This window comes from Macrobrachium nipponense, chromosome 21 (genome assembly GCF_015104395.2).
Source record: "Macrobrachium nipponense isolate FS-2020 chromosome 21, ASM1510439v2, whole genome shotgun sequence".
Lineage (NCBI taxonomy): Eukaryota > Metazoa > Arthropoda > Malacostraca > Decapoda > Palaemonidae > Macrobrachium > Macrobrachium nipponense.
In genome coordinates, this window is record NC_087212.1 from 45,941,987 (window position 1) to 45,959,165 (window position 17,179).

A 17,179-nucleotide genomic window follows, 5' to 3' on the forward strand; every position below is an offset into this window, starting at 1 on the left:
CAAAGAGGTTCAGGCTGCTGCATCGATTACCGGTCAGCCATTTGTCACCCACTGCTTTGGCTAACCAGGAACAGTCGTTGTAAAATCCGGGGGAATTCAGTCGGAGACCTGTTCTAACGGCGTGTTTCAACGATCATTGATCTCACAGATCGTAAAGCACTTGTTGTTTTTCTCCCCGATAGGAAGGAGACATGTCCCTGGGTGTCGTAGACAGCGGGGTGGGTTTCAGGAAGGGATCCGGTAACCCTTCTTTAAGATGTCCCACGAACCATTTGTCCGCACCCTCTCTCTTCCCATGCTTGCGCAAAACTGAAGCCTGGCTCCAACCGGTGATGAAGGACTTCTGCTTCACTTCTTGTTCTTGGCCAGCGCCGTGGCTCTGCCTCTGGAAGCGCCTCTTCCTCGCGGGGCTGGTCTCGAGGAAGAACTACTCGAAAGGGGCTTTCCGATTTCTTGATAATTCGAAACTCACCCCGAGTACGCAGTAACCGCAGGTCTCCTTGAAGATTGTGCGAGGAGATCTTGCGTGGCCTTCTCCTAGACTGGTCGCAATTCCTTTTACCATAGCACTGGGGGAATAGATGAGCCGAAAAAGGAGCGAAGAGCAAGTCTGCTTTCCTGTGATGGAGAACAGATTTTCTGTAAAATTGCAAAACAGGATCTCTTTCTTCAAGGCCCTGTGCAAAAGTTGAGAGCTGTAACTCTCCGAACCATCTCTGACGGCCCTTGTCCATGCACTGCATTACGCTGACAGCTCCCCAGACTATAAGAGTCGGACTCCTAACTTGGCATCCAGACTCCAACCCAATCTCGCAAGTTGAAGACGCTCTAAAGTCCGAAAGAGGCCCTTTAAGGTGGTAGTCCCTTTCCGTAGTTTTGACCATAAACTTTTCGAAGAGGCAGGTTTATACCTCCTCGAGGCATCCACAATGCTGGCGAAGTCTCCTTGGGCTGACGAGGGAAGTCCTAATACCTACGTCTTCCTTCTCCCCGTCTCGTACCAAAGGCCAGCCTTCCCCACTAAGTCTCGGGAAGGTGGCAGGGCAAAGAAGTCTTTCCCGGATACTTCCTTTTTCTCCCATCCAGTCATCGGACCTTACGAAGAGCCCTTTCGTTATTTTGAAAGGGGACTTTCTTCATCCTGACGAATGCCGAGACCTTTGTTGATCTTGGACGAAGTAAGTTTTGATGAGGAGAAGCGAGGGAGCCTCCGGGTGAAACGTCTCTCCAACTCTGATTGAGAAGGCGGGTCAAAACCCGGTATCGGAAGAGAACTGCCGCCAAAGGTTTCTCGTCATTCCACTATCAACCGAAGCGTCCTAACCTCCTGCTTCCGCACAGGTGATTGGAGGCAATGGCTGTACCAAGACTTCTGGTCTAAGTTTCCACGAGGCGCTTGCCTGTGAAGTGGAAGGAAGCTGACTCTTATAGGAGCTCCGTTCGATCTCTAAGACCGGAGCAACTTGCAAAGAATCATCACAAACAGGTGGGGGCGCTAAACTCCACCACATCATTCTCCCACCCGAGCGTCCGCTGGCGCGCACCTGGCCGTCCACTGGCCACATCTGGCGTCCACTGGCGCACGACCGTGGCGTCCACCTGGCGCATACCTGGCGTCCCACTGGCGCACGCCTGCTGCCACTAGCGCCTATCGCGGGATTGGCGTCCACTCGCGCGCTGCTGGCGTCCGCTGGCGACGCTTGGCGTCCACGGCGTTGCGATGACATTAACTAAGGACTAAGGCGCGCTTACAGCTTCGTGCGCGGCTCTGCTTTCCTCTTGGAGCACTCTTTAGATGCAACTTGTTGCGTCGCTTGGCTTCCGACCGACGTCAGGAACCGTGAACTTGCACCGCAGCGTTCACGGCAGTATCAAGCTCTCGCACCGCAAGCTTACGAGCTTGGTAATACCGCTTCATGCGCCGTCGAGCAAAATCCTCTTCACGTCCTCCAGAGAGCCGCTGGGAGTCGCACGAACTCTAGCAGGCGAGGAAAGTGGAGAGATAGACGAGCGAGGAGAGGGGGAGGGAGACCTTCTAGATCTCTTCACAGGAAGACGGTCATCCTTTCTCCTGGGCGTGGTTGCCGTCCCTTTCTTAGCAAGAGCATCAGCAAGCTGTTGCTGCAAAGAGCGGCAGGATCTTCTCAGTAGTAGAGGATTCCTTGTCAGGTGACGGGCTGATCCTGTGAGAAGGGCGAGGGGCGAGGACGCTTCTTCCTTCTCCGAAACTGCCGTAGCACGCGCTCGAGAGCGACTGGGCGCTCCACAAGTCTCATCCGATGACTCTCTTGCGCTTCTTCTGTGGCGTGGAACGCAGCGAACACACTCTCAGGCGAAGATCGCCTCTCGGGCCAAAACTGGAACGTGAAGCGTCACGATCACCAACAGCTCCTTTTCAGCTGGGGCGTGAAATAGAGGTGACGGCTCCACCCCTTGTGGCGGGAGGAAGCCTCTGAAGAAGAGAAACACTCTTTCAAGGAGACGTGCACGCGCACAGCTCTTTGGCAGTTTGTGTAACGTCACAGATACTGCCGAAGGCACGTCAGATCGGTGGGCGTTTTCCCCCGTAACCCTCCTGCGGCTTCGGACATGCCCTCTCCTGAAAACCTGGGTCCGGCAGCGGTCTAGGCCTAGAGGCCGAAATGGGGCGATCTTACGCACCGCTCCACCAACGTAAGGAGCACTGTCACTGCACTTTGCACCTTCGCACATTTGCCTTCTAAGGCGAGCACTTTAGATTCTAAATTACGAATCGACTCTAAGATAAGTGTAAGGGTATTACCCTCTACAGACCACTGCTTCAGGGCCCGAAGGCAATCACTACAGGGTTAGGAGTGTGATTAAAGGAGGGTTTTAGTAGGAGAAACATGAGCTTCCTGCCGTTTACCTGAAACGCTCCTGAGAAGACCTCTTAAACTATCCCGTTCAGGCTTACGCAGATAGGACTCACTACCTCATCACGTCCCAAATCAAAGACACTCACATTCTTTGACAGCGACTTTCATACATGCACATCATGCTCTCTGCAACTCTTTACACAAGTATGATGTCCATCTGATTCTTTCAGTAGCCTCCCTCGCAATCACTCCTGGTAGCAAAACCTGCGTAGCCGAACTAGAACCAAATCTTTTTAAAGAGAAATAAGCCAAAATCAATTCAAATCCACAATTCACGTGTGCCTAGCCACCGATCCAAAGTCCAAGATACCAAAAAATCAAAAAGGGTACTTACTATTAGCCAAGTTCCTAATTCAAGACGGAGTGCTGAAAACTGTGTTAACAACACCGGCGACAGAAAGATTATGAATAGAAAATGGGAATGATTCCTGATACCCTCCTCCCAGCGGCGGGAAATGGGTACTAACCAACCTGATCCCATACGTGTGGTCGTAAGTTTTTTAATTTCTGTTCGGACTTCAGGAAATACAGCTATATATATATCTGACAGGTAAGTTTCATGAACAAGACTTTATTGTAATCAATACCAATTCATTTTTATATGCATGACACTTACCTGGCAGGTTATATATAGCTGATTGACACATTTGGATGTGGGTCACAGACAGCAACATCATCATAATTCAAAAATTCACTAATTTTTAAAATTATTTATTAAGTTCCTTACTGCTAAGGTAGCTGTACTTCGTAGGTCCTGCCTCTTAGCCTGCCTAAAACCTTAGTATCTCTCTCTCAACAGGATGTGGACCTGTTTGTGAGAAAGCTAATACAAGGGTCCGGACAATGGGAGGACGGGACCAATTTTGTTGACAGGAACCCATAGCCCTCTCTTACCAGGGCATTCAGCTAGGATAAGTTAGACAACCTGAACCCCACCAACTAACGTACACATTACACTTCACATCTGAAGAGGAAATAACGCCTCTCAGACACCAACAAGACACCACTTAATTAATACCTAGCATGTTAGTAATCATCGTTGCTTGCCGGGCGATCGAGACGATTCGTACGGCTCTTTTGGCAATCCTGTAACGAACCTCTAGATGATCGTTACATTCTGATTACGCCTGTTGTTATAATGGCTCTTTCTCGTAAACTCGAGCAGGGACCGCGAGAAGATACTTCTTAAGATATGAAGAGCTGTGGAATATCAGAGTTGATGTGGACCACTGGTTCCAAAAACTCGTTTCGAGGACTGGAGGGACGACCGATTGCTTTACTTCTTTTCAGATTAAGATTCCAGGACATCTGAAACACTATCCATATGCCGGCACCGTTCTTTCTATCATGACGCACTGAGGATGTTCAGAATAATTCCTGATCTTGAATACTATTTTCAGTTTCCGGTATGAAAAACTGTGGTCTAATTGCAGTCTATTCGGGAAACAAACGTCTTCGGAAGGAAATTGTCCCCAGCAAGCTCATTCATTCCCTCCCCGAGTATGGCTTAATTCCCTATAAGGCTGCGCTATGCCTAAGCAGGGATCATTAAAAGTGCAATGTTGCGGTGACTCGTATTCTAATACCGTGCGGTCACGAGCACCGAAAGGATTAAGAGATAACTCTGTTGACATAGTAAGGCAAACTAATGCAACGTTTATTCATTCACCGTAAGAATCCCCTCAATCTTAGGCTAAAGTCCGTGATTGTAGGACAGAGATACAGTTTAGTCAGTCAATCCCGCAGGAGAGACGTAACCGCCATCACAGAGATAGACGGTTAGTCAGTCAATCCCGCAGGAGAGAGAAGACGTAACCTACAGCGCATGACAGCGCACGATCTTACTGGTGGCTCGGTTGGACTTGGACTAGTCACGCGGCGTGCAGCACGGCCAGCAGCTTTATGTCTGGGTTGCCGCTACCCTATTCTACGAGAAATAGGTCCGTTATTTTTTGAACAAAAGAGACTCTCAAAGCTGGTAAGATTTAAGCGAAACCGAAAACCCTAAATTATAGAATGCCGTTTGTGTCGTCAGGAACACTACCATACAACGGTAAAAGATAAATCGGAACTCCTGGAAATCTGTCAGGGCGTGACGATTAAATGTCCTTTAAAATAGTAACAATAAGACCTGCTCGGTTGCCATCCGGAAGAGGTACTACAGCAAGCGTGTATGACTTGAACCAACCAGTAGTAAAATACGCACGCAAAAATTTTATTATATCACAATAAAGTTTGTTCATACTTACCTGGCAGACATATCTATAGCTGAATTCGGAAATACAGCTACCTACTTCTGACAGAAGTTTCATGAACAAAACTTAGAGAATCGGGGAAGCGACATCTCAAGCTGCTTAAGATACTGGCATAAGCTTTCATTGGACGTAGTCTACAAGTCTATTTCCTGTACGTCGTCTGCGAATGAGGAAGGAGATCTCTTCCGACCTTGTCCTTATTCGCTTACGCATATCAAGTAAATGGATGTTTTGTCAATGAGAACTAACCCATTAAACGGTACAGAAGAGATATTTTGTCATGAGGGGAGACCCACTACTTGACAAAACGATAGTATATTGTCAATGGGGGAAAGTCACTGAATTGACAAAACGATCCAGGATCGAGCCTTTTTATTTTTCGATTCCCTCTCCAACAGAGGAAGGGACAAGAATCCTGTTAAGAGACTGGTCTTACGTAGTAGAAACGCCCCGATGCTCATCGGCCTGGAAGTCTCGACTAGAAACTAACAAAATCTATCATCTGAAGTCACCCTTTCAGATGGTCTAAAAAGCTTTAATTTACTTGCGTAGTGCAAAGGAAGTCTTGTCTTGTGCGCTTTACCTGAAGAGCGTCCTTTTGATGAGTGCCTGTGCAAGAATCCTACTGACCGTTGCCAGAAATCCTGACGTTTCAGACGTCGAGCCTTTACATAACCCGTACTGTCCTTATCTCAAAGTTTGACTGAGGTAGAGAAAACGAGATCCTTCCCTTGAGCTTTTCCTTACTCCATCCACCTTTGCGAAAAGCAATATAATATGACAAGATACCTCTTGAACTTCCACGAAACCCGAGGTCCTTGCTGGTTTTTCGAAGAACGAAGTTCTGTTCACTTTTTTTGTTTTTTGTTTTTTTTTTTTTGAGGCTCAAATCTTAAACAAGACTTAAGAGTTCACAGAAACGTTCTGGTGCCCGCTTCGGCGTCCACTGGCGAGGACGCTCGGCGTCCTGTGCCCGCTCGGCGCACTGCGAGGACAGCTCGCGTCCACTTGGCGAGACGCTCGTGCGTCCACTGGTGAGTGCGTCCAATGCCGAGCGTACCTGTTTCAAGCCGATCGTCCAAATAAGCGTGCAGAAGCGTCACGCTCCTGACAGGCAGTCAAAACAAGCGAGAGACAACTGCCCTCCTTATTTCCTATTTCTTGTGGAAAGAAGTAATCACGTGATCAGCAACTTTCGCCTTCTTACTTTCTCACTGAAACACATAACGATGGAGAAGGGACCTGAAGCGTCTCTTCCTATAAAGCTTTCTTAGAGGCGCGAGTCCTTCCGAGAGCTCCACCCTTGTGCGGGAGGACGCCTCGGAGGACGAGAAGCAATCCTTCAGGTTCTGCATGTGCACAGCACTTTGGCGTCTGGGGATTATCATCAGAAACTGCCGAAGGCACGCAGAATCGGTGGGGTTCCCTGTAACCCTCCTTCGGCTTTCGACCTGCCCTCTCCCTCCCTTGGTTCTGGGAGTTCGACAGAGGTCTAGACTAGTGAGGCGTGATAAGGGCCGATCTGACGCACCTCCACTACAACAAGGGGTACTGTTTTCACTTTAGCCACTTCACTATGCTCTCTAAAGGCAACACCCCTTTTTTTTTCGATTCTAAGTTACGAATCGAATAGTAATAAGAGAAAGGGCACTAACCTCTACAGACACTGTTTTAAGAGGACCTAAGGCCAAAAAAAACCCAAGTTTTTTTTTTAACAAGGGTTAAGGCGTAACAACACAAGTAGAACTCTTCACAACAATTGAAGGAGAGCGATCCCTCTCGCAGACATAGTCATACCCTCGTAGGCCATACCTACAGCGTTAGGCAAATAAAGTCTACCGGAAGTTTAGCAGTATCACTCCCTGACTTTCGTAATTGATTACTTTGCGTACATACTAACAACTTTTTCTTTCCCTTACGGAATTAGACACGTTTACTGATTAATTGCGTACCATACGATCCTAACTTTTTCCTTACGGAAATAGACCATGTTTTACTGCTTATTGTTGCGCCCCCAGTGCGGAACTACCGAAGCTTTCGGTAGCCACACCCTATCATTTGCAGACACACCCTCTGAAACTCCGCCTAACTAGATTCAGATATCTTATGCAAAAATGAATCAAAATTCAACTCAATTTAAGATAAGACTTATGCCTAGCCACAAATCCAAGTACATAAATTAAAGACAATTAGGATACGTTTAAGCGACACATGAGTTTCCAAAATCCTAAGCCTGGAGGTACTGAAAACTGTGTTTTCAGTCCAGGCGACAGAAAATTATGAATAGAAAAATGGGAATGGTTCCTGGATACCCGCCTCCAAGCGGCGGGAATGGGTACTAACCACCTGGGTCGACACTGCGTGTGTCGGAAGTTTTTTAAATCTGTCGACTTCAGAAAATACAGCTAGAATATAATACTCTGCCGATGTAAGTGTCATGCATCAATATAATAATTTTATCAATTCATATATGAAAATTTTTTTATCAGTTAAAATATGATTTTTATCATGTTAATCTTCATTCTATTCAATTGTCAGAGACATTATATTTTCTGTATCATATGTATCTTAATGAGATGAAGTGAAAACTGTATCCTTATATATCACGTGATCACTATATTTACCAATATCATTGTTTTATCTTTTTATTTAACTTTGAATCAATTCATGTACACATGAATTTTTAATTTACTTAATATATATAATAAATGTATTATATTCACATAGTGTCTGTATCACACTCCTATAAGTTCAAATTCAAGTCAGTTTGAGTAATATTCAGTAGTTGGTTTTGGTAGCTGACCGAGCCAATGTAAGTGTTTACAATAATAAAAATGAACAATTTGTCCAAATTGCATTTTTCCTACTATACAAACCTAGGATCCTTTTACATAGAGGTTAACAGCGCAGCTGATAGGTCGTAAGCTTTCGAACAAGGGGTTCGGTAGTTAACGCTTGTCCGACAGGCGCGCTGAGGCGACAAGGGCATGCGACTGTAGGTAAACCAAATCACTTTTTTGTTTTGGCCCAAGCAAAAACTGCAGAGTGAGGGTGCATGAGGTGGGACTATGTGTAAAAGACCTCAGGTTTTTGTAATAGTTAGGAAAATGCAATTTGTGACCAAATTGTCATTTTTTCTGCACGGATTACAAACCTTCGTTCCCTTTTACAATAGGAAGAATCACTTTCTTGGTGGGAGGAATCTGAAGTCTTTGTGAACCGACTGGTGTTCGCCCAACCTTGGAATGCCTCCCTGGTCGTCAGAGCGAGGGAGGGATCCAAGCCTCTGTCCTATTGATCGGAGGTGTGCACCGCGGATCAATGGGGTTTTCCAGACCTCTGGACCACGTTACTAAAGAGAGGCAAGCGTATCTCTTCGTACCAGCAAAACAAGAACAAGTTCCTATTTGCAAAGAGGCAACTAAAGGTTATGGTTTGTCTCTTGTTGGCATCACTTCCCCCCCCCTTGTAGTAGAAGTGGTGGATATTCCCCCCCCCCCCCCCCGAAAGATTCGCTCCCAGCCCTATTGAAATGATAGGATGGGGCTCTGTCGAGTAGCTCACCGGCATGCTCGTCCTTTATCCAGCAATGGGATTACCGTATCCCTCTACCCACAGGTAGAGGGGGAGAAAAACATAGGAGAGAAGCCAGTCACTCTCCGTCATTCACTTATCTATTTCTCTTACAGTCACACCATGACTTCGATGCTGTCAGGCCTGCTAGGGTCTGGGTTAGCTACCAACTTGTTGAGCAGCCACCCCGGGTCCCAAGGAAACGATCCAAGGACCTGTGGGAATATCCAAAAGGTAGAAGGGGTGCCAAGTGGTCTGGTTGTACCAGACCCCTGCCTTCAGTACCTGCGCCACTGGAGAAGTTCTTGTGTAAACTCGAGGAGTACTTCTAGGTCATCTTGGTGCTGACGAAGAGTCTTCAACACTCAGCCTGGGATGTCGAGGTTTTCTTCAGAAAGCGCGGTCGCGCTTTCACAGACAAAGCAGCATCTCCTTCGCATCGAAGGCGGTGAAGTCCATTAGGGAGGGGATTGTGAAGGACTCTAACCGATCGTCAGGAAAACCGAGGGTTCAGAGTCTTGCGCTACGAATTCGGTACGAAATCGAGCGTCACGAATCCCCATCCCCTGGATGCTTGACTTCGCAGGAAAAAAAAAAGTCATGCAATTACCTCAGAGGAAAAGAAGGGAATGGTCGTATGACCTATCCCTCTTCTCGACTTCGGTGATGTCCTGTACCCATACTGGTCTATCCGTCTGCAGCGAAGTTGTTCTTCTCGGTAGTGGATAGGACACCCGACACTCAATGGTGGGTGGTCGATGGTATGGGTACTGTGACAAGCCTCGTTAGGACGAAGAAAAGACTGTTATGGAACAACCGAACTAAGTCCACAGCGAAGTTCGTAACAGACTTGGGCGCTCTGACAGCTGCCGACTGACTGCGTTCGGTAGGAGGCAAAGTTGTCCAAGCACCCGAGCAAGTCACGTGACCTTCGCCTTAAAAGGGTTATGCAAGAGACTAAACAAATACTTTGTTCGTCACCGATGCCAGAAGGCAAGGTGATGACTCTCTTAAGGCATGTGCCCAACAGGCGAAAGTCAATTGCCTTCTAGAGACCGAGGTCCCTGATGGCAAGATATCTCATAGTATAGTTGATTCTCGGCTAAGGAGAAACAACACTATGTGTCGTTTGAAGACGAAGGTGTACAGAAAATGCAACCTACGTCTTCACAGCTGAACCGAGAGAAGGATTCTCAAGATTCTGAACCTGTGCTACAAGACTGAGAACGCTAACCGCTATTCATGCTGTCCGGTGAGGATCGTAGTTGCAATAAAAGCGGAGCGCTTTTCAGTAATGAAGACAGGGAAATACTGCCTGCCTGAAGAACTGCTCTCATGGGCTGAACATTTGGAAGTAGAGCTGTCAGGTCGGAGAGTAGGCGATGTCTTCTGACATATCTGTTAATTCGGGGTGAGCAATGAATAATTGCACACCTACGAATACGAGATATTTTGAAGACAAACTCAGATGTCTGCAAAAATCATTCGCATTATATCGCGGTGCGATGCAGCGGGACTAGTACATACTTCTGTTACCGTGCAGTAAACAGAAAGATGAAAGAGTCCAAGAGATACCTCTGTTGAAAATTCTCGCAATGTCGAAGGCGATGAAATCGAGCATCACAGCAGTAGATGGTCCTTCATTATTGCGAGAATCCCCGTTAATCAGAGACCTAAGTCCATGATTGTTTGGGCAGAGATACGGTTCGGTAGTCAATCAAACCAGGGGTGGGAGAGAGAGACGTAACCGACCGATGCATCTCTGAGACATAGCTGATACTGAGCCGCTATCAGGCAGTTCAATACGCAGTACGTCTCGGTGACTGTCATCCTGAGTTGCCAGGTAATCCATTATTCCACGAAGGAATGCGTTCGGCTAGAACATCGAGCATAAAGAATACGCTCGAGCAATTTATATTTAAACCGAAACGGATTTCGGTAAATACAAAAGCTGATTTGGTGTTGTCATGACAATACCAAGTATCTAAAATCGAAACTGATAACTGCTGGGAGGTTGCAGGCAACCCCGAGTTGCAGTTCAATTAAGATACAATTCGTCTCGGTCACAAACCGTAGAGTTAACTACGGTATGCGCCTACCCCCCGGACAATTCAACTGTTAAAAGAATCATGTCGTGAGGGTAATATACGTAGTATATTTGTAGGTTCTGTACCACGACCTCCATCCTAAATTCTTTTCCTCTCGAGGAATGAGAATAAGGATTGGAGATCGACCGCCTTCGTTCTCTAGTCAAGAGAGTGAAGAAGTCTTTCCCAAAGGAAAGCTTCAATGGTGAACAGAATACCAAAGACGATAGTTCAAGCCAAACTGGAAGTTCCCGTCCGTTCTTCTCTATTCCAGGTTAATCGCCTACTGTGAGATACTCTTCTTTCAGCAGCAGTCTTCTTCCAAATGCTAGAAATTACAGGAATTCGAGCATAAGCGAGGTTCCCGATTATCGTGTAACAATTATCGGGGATTCTCGCTCACTTTGGACCGTGTCTCGCCTAAGTGTTTGGAGATCGTAAAAAACTCGAACATCTGAGTGCGCTAGAAATTCCGTAGAATTCTAAGCACTCTGCGAAACCCCCCACACCGAATTCGGTCAAACGATATCGGCTGGTGATCCTCCCGATTCCCGTAGAAATCGAGAAAGGGGCAAGGATCCCTCCTCAAACGACCCGGGGGGGGGCTTAACGTCAGGTAGGACCCGAAGGTCCCCCCCCGGTAGCAGGGCCCCTAACGTGGATCTTACAGAGAAATCTCTGTAGGATCCCTCCCCTTTCCCTCGTAGCCGTAAGGAGAGAGGGAATGGGGGAGGAATTGGATACTGGCTCGCCTTCCCAGCGGAACTAGCAGTTGGAGAAGAAAAGGAGCAGCCATCGCCTTACGGCGATGGCCTCTCAGAGCCTGGGAAAACGTATCGTCAGGAGAAAACGTTTTCCCGAGGAGGGTTACGAACTCATACTGTAGGTAAGGGTCTGCCGCCCCACTGTGAACGTCGTCTGGGTGGGGCTGATCGACACCTGACAGAAGAGAGCCGATACCGTCCTCCGACTCATTCCAGTTCCTCGTCCTCGTCGAGGTCGAAAACCTCAGGAGGACCGAAGGGTATTCAAATACGGTGTCCGAAGACACGTAGAAACGCCTCTGTCGCAGTAGAGGAGGTGTTCGACCGGCCAGAACTGAGAGAGCCTTCTTGTCCGGAGACGAGAGACTACCTGGTTCAACACAGTCGGCAAGCTCCGATCGCGGCAGACCCACCGTCGATTTGGGTTCCCTCTCGGGCCCCCAAAAACGTGGGGACTCGAGCCGAGGGGGACGTGGCTCTGCTGGTGGGAGCGGCGATTTTTCCTTCCCCGACCGGGTCGTTGTGCTGACGAATCAGCGCCATAACCTCGGCAAAGTTCCTCTGGATCTTGGAAGTCACAGCATCTTGCAGAGTGGGACCGTTAAGCCCTTCGAACAAGAGCATATTCCGAGAACCTTCCTCCTAAGAAGGGGGAACAGCGACAGCCCTCTCGGTCTTCTCCATCCACTTGCGCATACGTCCTGGCCGGTCCAAGAACCATGCCTGGCACGTAGGGCGTCGTGGTGGGATCATGAGGGGCGCACCCCTCACGATCACTCCTCAATACCTCGCTCCTCCCGGTGTAACCCGAGGAGGTTGAAGGTACGGAGAGGCAGACCTGACTCCTCCTCGCTCGCTGGCAGAACCAGCAGGCTTGGAGGGCTGCAGGCGCGATCGTCAACCCGCGGGGTAGGCGGTGGCATCGAGCTGCAGGCCTGGTCGAACCGTCTCGCTGTGGAGAACGGCTGGACTGAGCACAGCGGCCCCGATCTCGAGTGTCAGAAGAGCTGGTGAGGCTGGTTGCCGTACCCGATCGCTCTCTGTGAGAGCGACGGTCAGCGACCTGCAGGCTCCACTGTCACAGTGAGACCGGTGCTTGTCCTCACGCACGTCACGTCGCTGGTTCCAGCCGTGGCTGGCACCGGCGAACGGGAGGACCTCTTCCCAGCCTCAGCCCGTGGCCGGTCGTCGGGACCGTCACGTCCCCGGGTAGCCAGCTGGTCGCCGCGAGAGCGAGAGCTGGTCTGGTGAGAGTCGCGTGAGCGGCTGTCACCAGTCTTCCGCCCCGTGCCCGGTGAACCTGACGCTGAGCGGACTCAGAGGTCTGGTTTCCTGGCTGCACGGTCGCTGGTAGGCGACCGTACACTCGGTACCTCCCAGCGAACGAGAGGCCGAGACGGAACCCTGATGCAGTGGCAGAACCACTGACACCAGGCGAGGAAGTACCGGTGTTAGCCGGTACCCCTCTGGTCCCCATAGTCTTCTTCCTTGCGGAAGAAGAGACGGGCCCCGCTCCCGAAGGAGCAGGAGGACAGCGGAAGGAACCCTCCCGTCCCACCGAGGTGAGACGGGTCCCGAGAAGCTCCCGAGGGAGACTTCTTAGGAGGGAGGAGGCAACCTTCTTCTTCTCGGCTGTGAAGCCTTAGAAGTCGAAGGGGAAGAGGCGCAGCCGACGACGATGAAGAAGATGAAGACGACGACGACGACACCTTCCTCCTCTTCTTCGTCAGCTTCCTCAGGACAGACGTAGATCTGCTATCCAGGGCGGAGCCGGGCTGCTGTAGCCGAAGCCACAGGGCCCGGACGCACCTGTACAGACAGACCAAAGTCTGGGGTAGTACCACCACGAACAGGGACGACGTCAGCAGGTATGGGCATCTCAGGAACCAGCAGGCACAGCCACACAGGCATCAGAGGGACCAGCCAGCGCAGCAATCGGCGGGAAGCCAGGTAGGCACAAGCAGCGCAGCAACGCAGGGCAATGCATGGACCATCCCCCAGAATCGGCGGACGGCAGCACACCGGAAAAAAAACACAGGAGTGGAGCAGCCAGCCAGCAACATCCTGGTACCGGCGGCAGGTCCAGGGGCGAGCTCTAGGGCAGCGGAAGTTGTGGGTCGCGGCAGCGCGGCAACCACGAGCGGCGGGCGGCACGCCCCCCTCTCGGTACGGCGAAACGGCACTTCACAAGCGGCTGTAAGGCAAGACTGTTACCCACGTGAGGCGAGTACACCAGGTGAGGAGGGACGTCGTCACCTGGAGCGTGGTCACCATCCATGGGTGACCGCAGTAGGCCCAGACATAGAACCGCAGCCCCTGGACACTAGCACGCCCTGCAAATGGAAGGACGCCCATACCTCACCAAGGTCCACCCTCGTGGCAGTAGCACCTGCGGAAATAACAGTAGTAGCGATTAGTGGGGGGGGGAAGTCCCCTCGCCGCGGGGGGGTGAGCCCTCTCTCCGGAACGAGTGGAAGACCCCGAATCAACAATTGTACATCGGGCACCGAGCGCCCTCCCCCTGCGCTCGACGGATCGGGCGAGGAGGAGAAGAACGCAGATAACCTCCCCCCCCCAAGGGGAAGGGCTATCTGTGGGAGCTGAGCGGGGGGGGGGGGGGGGGGTCGGGGGGGGGTTCTCGTTCCCCACCCCCGCACAGCACCCATGTACCCAACAATAATAATATAATAAGAGCCCGAGAGCAATCGTGCCCTCGGCCCATCGAATGCAAGGGCATAAGGATCAATTCCCTGACTGGGCGGAACTTGAACCAAATAAATATTGATGCAATCAATAATAAAAGGAATAAAATGAAAAGAATCTTGCATTACGATTCACTTCACAATGAATAAGGGCTCGGATCGAGCGCATTTGCGCCCTCGGTACCGAGCGCAAGGGTAAAAGGATCCATTCCCGATTATGAATGGAAACCTTGATCCATAATGAATTGATGCAATCAAATATATAGAAAAAATGAAAAAGAATACTGCGCTTGCTTGATTTCACTTCATACAAATAAAAAGGGGAAGGATCAATTCCCGGGAAAGGTAGCGGAAACATTGATCCAAGTAAACAATGCAATCTCAATAAAATATGAAAATGAAAAAGAACTGCACTTGCGATTTCACTTCATTCAAATAAAAGGGGAAAGGATCCAATTTCCGGGTAAGCTCGGAAACTGATCCAAAATGAGTATTGCTACAATCAAAAATAATATATATGAAAATGAAGAATACTGTACTTGCGATTCCACTTCCACAGAATAAGTTTTCGTGCCGAGCGATTGCGCTCGGCAACGAGCATACAGGTCAAAAAAAATATAAATGAAAAAGAGCATTACTTACGATTTTCATCTACACATTTCCAACCAAAATATACGCTCGGAGCGAGCGCTCTCCCGCCCTCGGCACCGAGCATACACAATACGAGGATCATTTCTGGGAAAATGAATTCCCGCACTTACGCCCTTCAGTCCCGGCACTCGGGTAATCGGAGGGCGTGGTGAAACCAAGATCCTTTAATTCACATTTGAATTCAATGGAAATAAATATGAAATGATTGTACTTACAATTCAGTTTCACTAGATAAATAGAAAAAGAAAAACACAACCATGCGAAAGCAACGACGATGAAGCGGCAGAGAGCGTGATACACGTCCACACGCCAGCAGGCCAGAAAGCAAAAGTGATTTGTTTACCTTCCCAGTCGCGCGCGCGCGCCTGTCGGACAAGCAGTTAACTACCGAACCCCTTGTTCGAAAGCTTACGACCTATCCAGCTGCCGCTAGTACCTTCCTATTGTAAAAGGACCGAAGGTTTGTATGCCGTGTCGGAACAAATATGGAATGTTAGTCCATATATATAAAAGACTAAAACTAAAGAGGTCAACCAGATTGCTTGCAGGAATGTGATCAGACTAGAGACGCTAAAGATGACGTATACAATAAAAGTAGGCTAAGATAACATGCCGTCACCTGTAGTCCTTCATTTGTTTATAAACTCTAGTCCAAGCTCTCTGCTTGAGACAACTACCGCGACCTATAATTCAAACGGCCTACGTGAGCTGTAGCGTGTCTCATTTTGATTGTGTGTTCGTATGTAATTATGTCATTGTATGTATGTTCATATGTTCGAACTACTGTCTGTTCCTTTATGACTGGTAACCGAGATGGTAGTAGGGCAGAACAGAGTTAGCTATCGTCATTAGAAGACCTGTATCTCTTTACCTAAGCTTTATCATGTAGAGAGAATAGAATTAGCCATCATCATTGGCAGAAGTGATCAAGCTATCGTTATTAGAAGACTTGTACAATCATACCTGATCTTCACCATGTAAACTAAGAAGAATATACATATTTTTATACTTCGTGTTTTCTACAAGAACCTCCTCACCGAATCATCATGAGTTTAACACATCGTCGTCATAAACAAGAAGATAATACCGACTTCGTAAGTGATCTACAAACCCCAAGTCACTCCCATGAATATGGAAGTGCAATACCAACCGACTTAGCGTAAGATTATCGCAAGTCTAACATTACCTCTTAGGGCGCCTTATTATACAAGGCAACAGCCCTAAAAAATCTAGGGTACCTATCCGAGGCGGCCCAGACTATGGCCGTTGCGGATCTTCAATGCAGTTTTACCTACTGAACAAGAATTTTAGGTAGTAATATTTATTCGGACGACTGTAATTAACCCCCATGGGCCAGTACTAAACACGGTGAAATACATTGGACACCCCAATCCCTGGTAGATGTCGTATCCGTGGTTACGTTGCTTGCAGGGTATTTCTAAAGAATAGGCTAGGTAGTTCTGCATGAACTGCAAGGAACGTAACCGCGGATACGACATCCACTAGGGATTGGGGCGTCCAATGTATTTCGCCGTTTTAAGTACTGGCCCCTGGGGGTTAATTAGTGCAGTTGTCCAGATAAATATTATACTTTAAATTCTTGTTCAGTAAGTAGGTAAAATAGGTAACATAGGAAAACGTCAATTGCCATAGTCTAGGCCACCGCGGATTGCTTCTGTAGAAATACCAATATTACTTTAAATTCTTGTTCAGTAGGTAAAACAGCATAGAATAACCGCAACTGCCATAGTCTGGGCCGCAGAGGGTACGTACCCTAGATCTACCATGAACCTATCAAATGTAGGTAGTTCAGTGAATCGTATATCAAAATGACTGACATGTTGAATTAATATCCCTTAGCGTTCAGTGTATAGTAGTACCTATATCAAAATGACTGACATGCTGAATTAATATCCCTTAGCAGAAGCCGCTATAGTACTAGAATTTATTCCATAGGTAACGCAACCATACCTGTGGCTACAATTGCCTTCACACATTTTACAACTTGGACAGTAAATTACTCGAAATTGTATATTTAGCTCCAATACCGGGGATGTTGCCATCTCCTCCTGCTGACATGAATGTTCCCACATAAATAAAATGAGAAAGCACAAGGCAATTTTCCTGGCCCAGATTCGAAAGACTACGTTTGTTGTGACCGCCATCTTTGACTTTACTATATTTTTAAGTTACGACGGGGCTAAACCAGATTCGTATACGACCCTAAATCTTATATCGTGAATGCTTGCT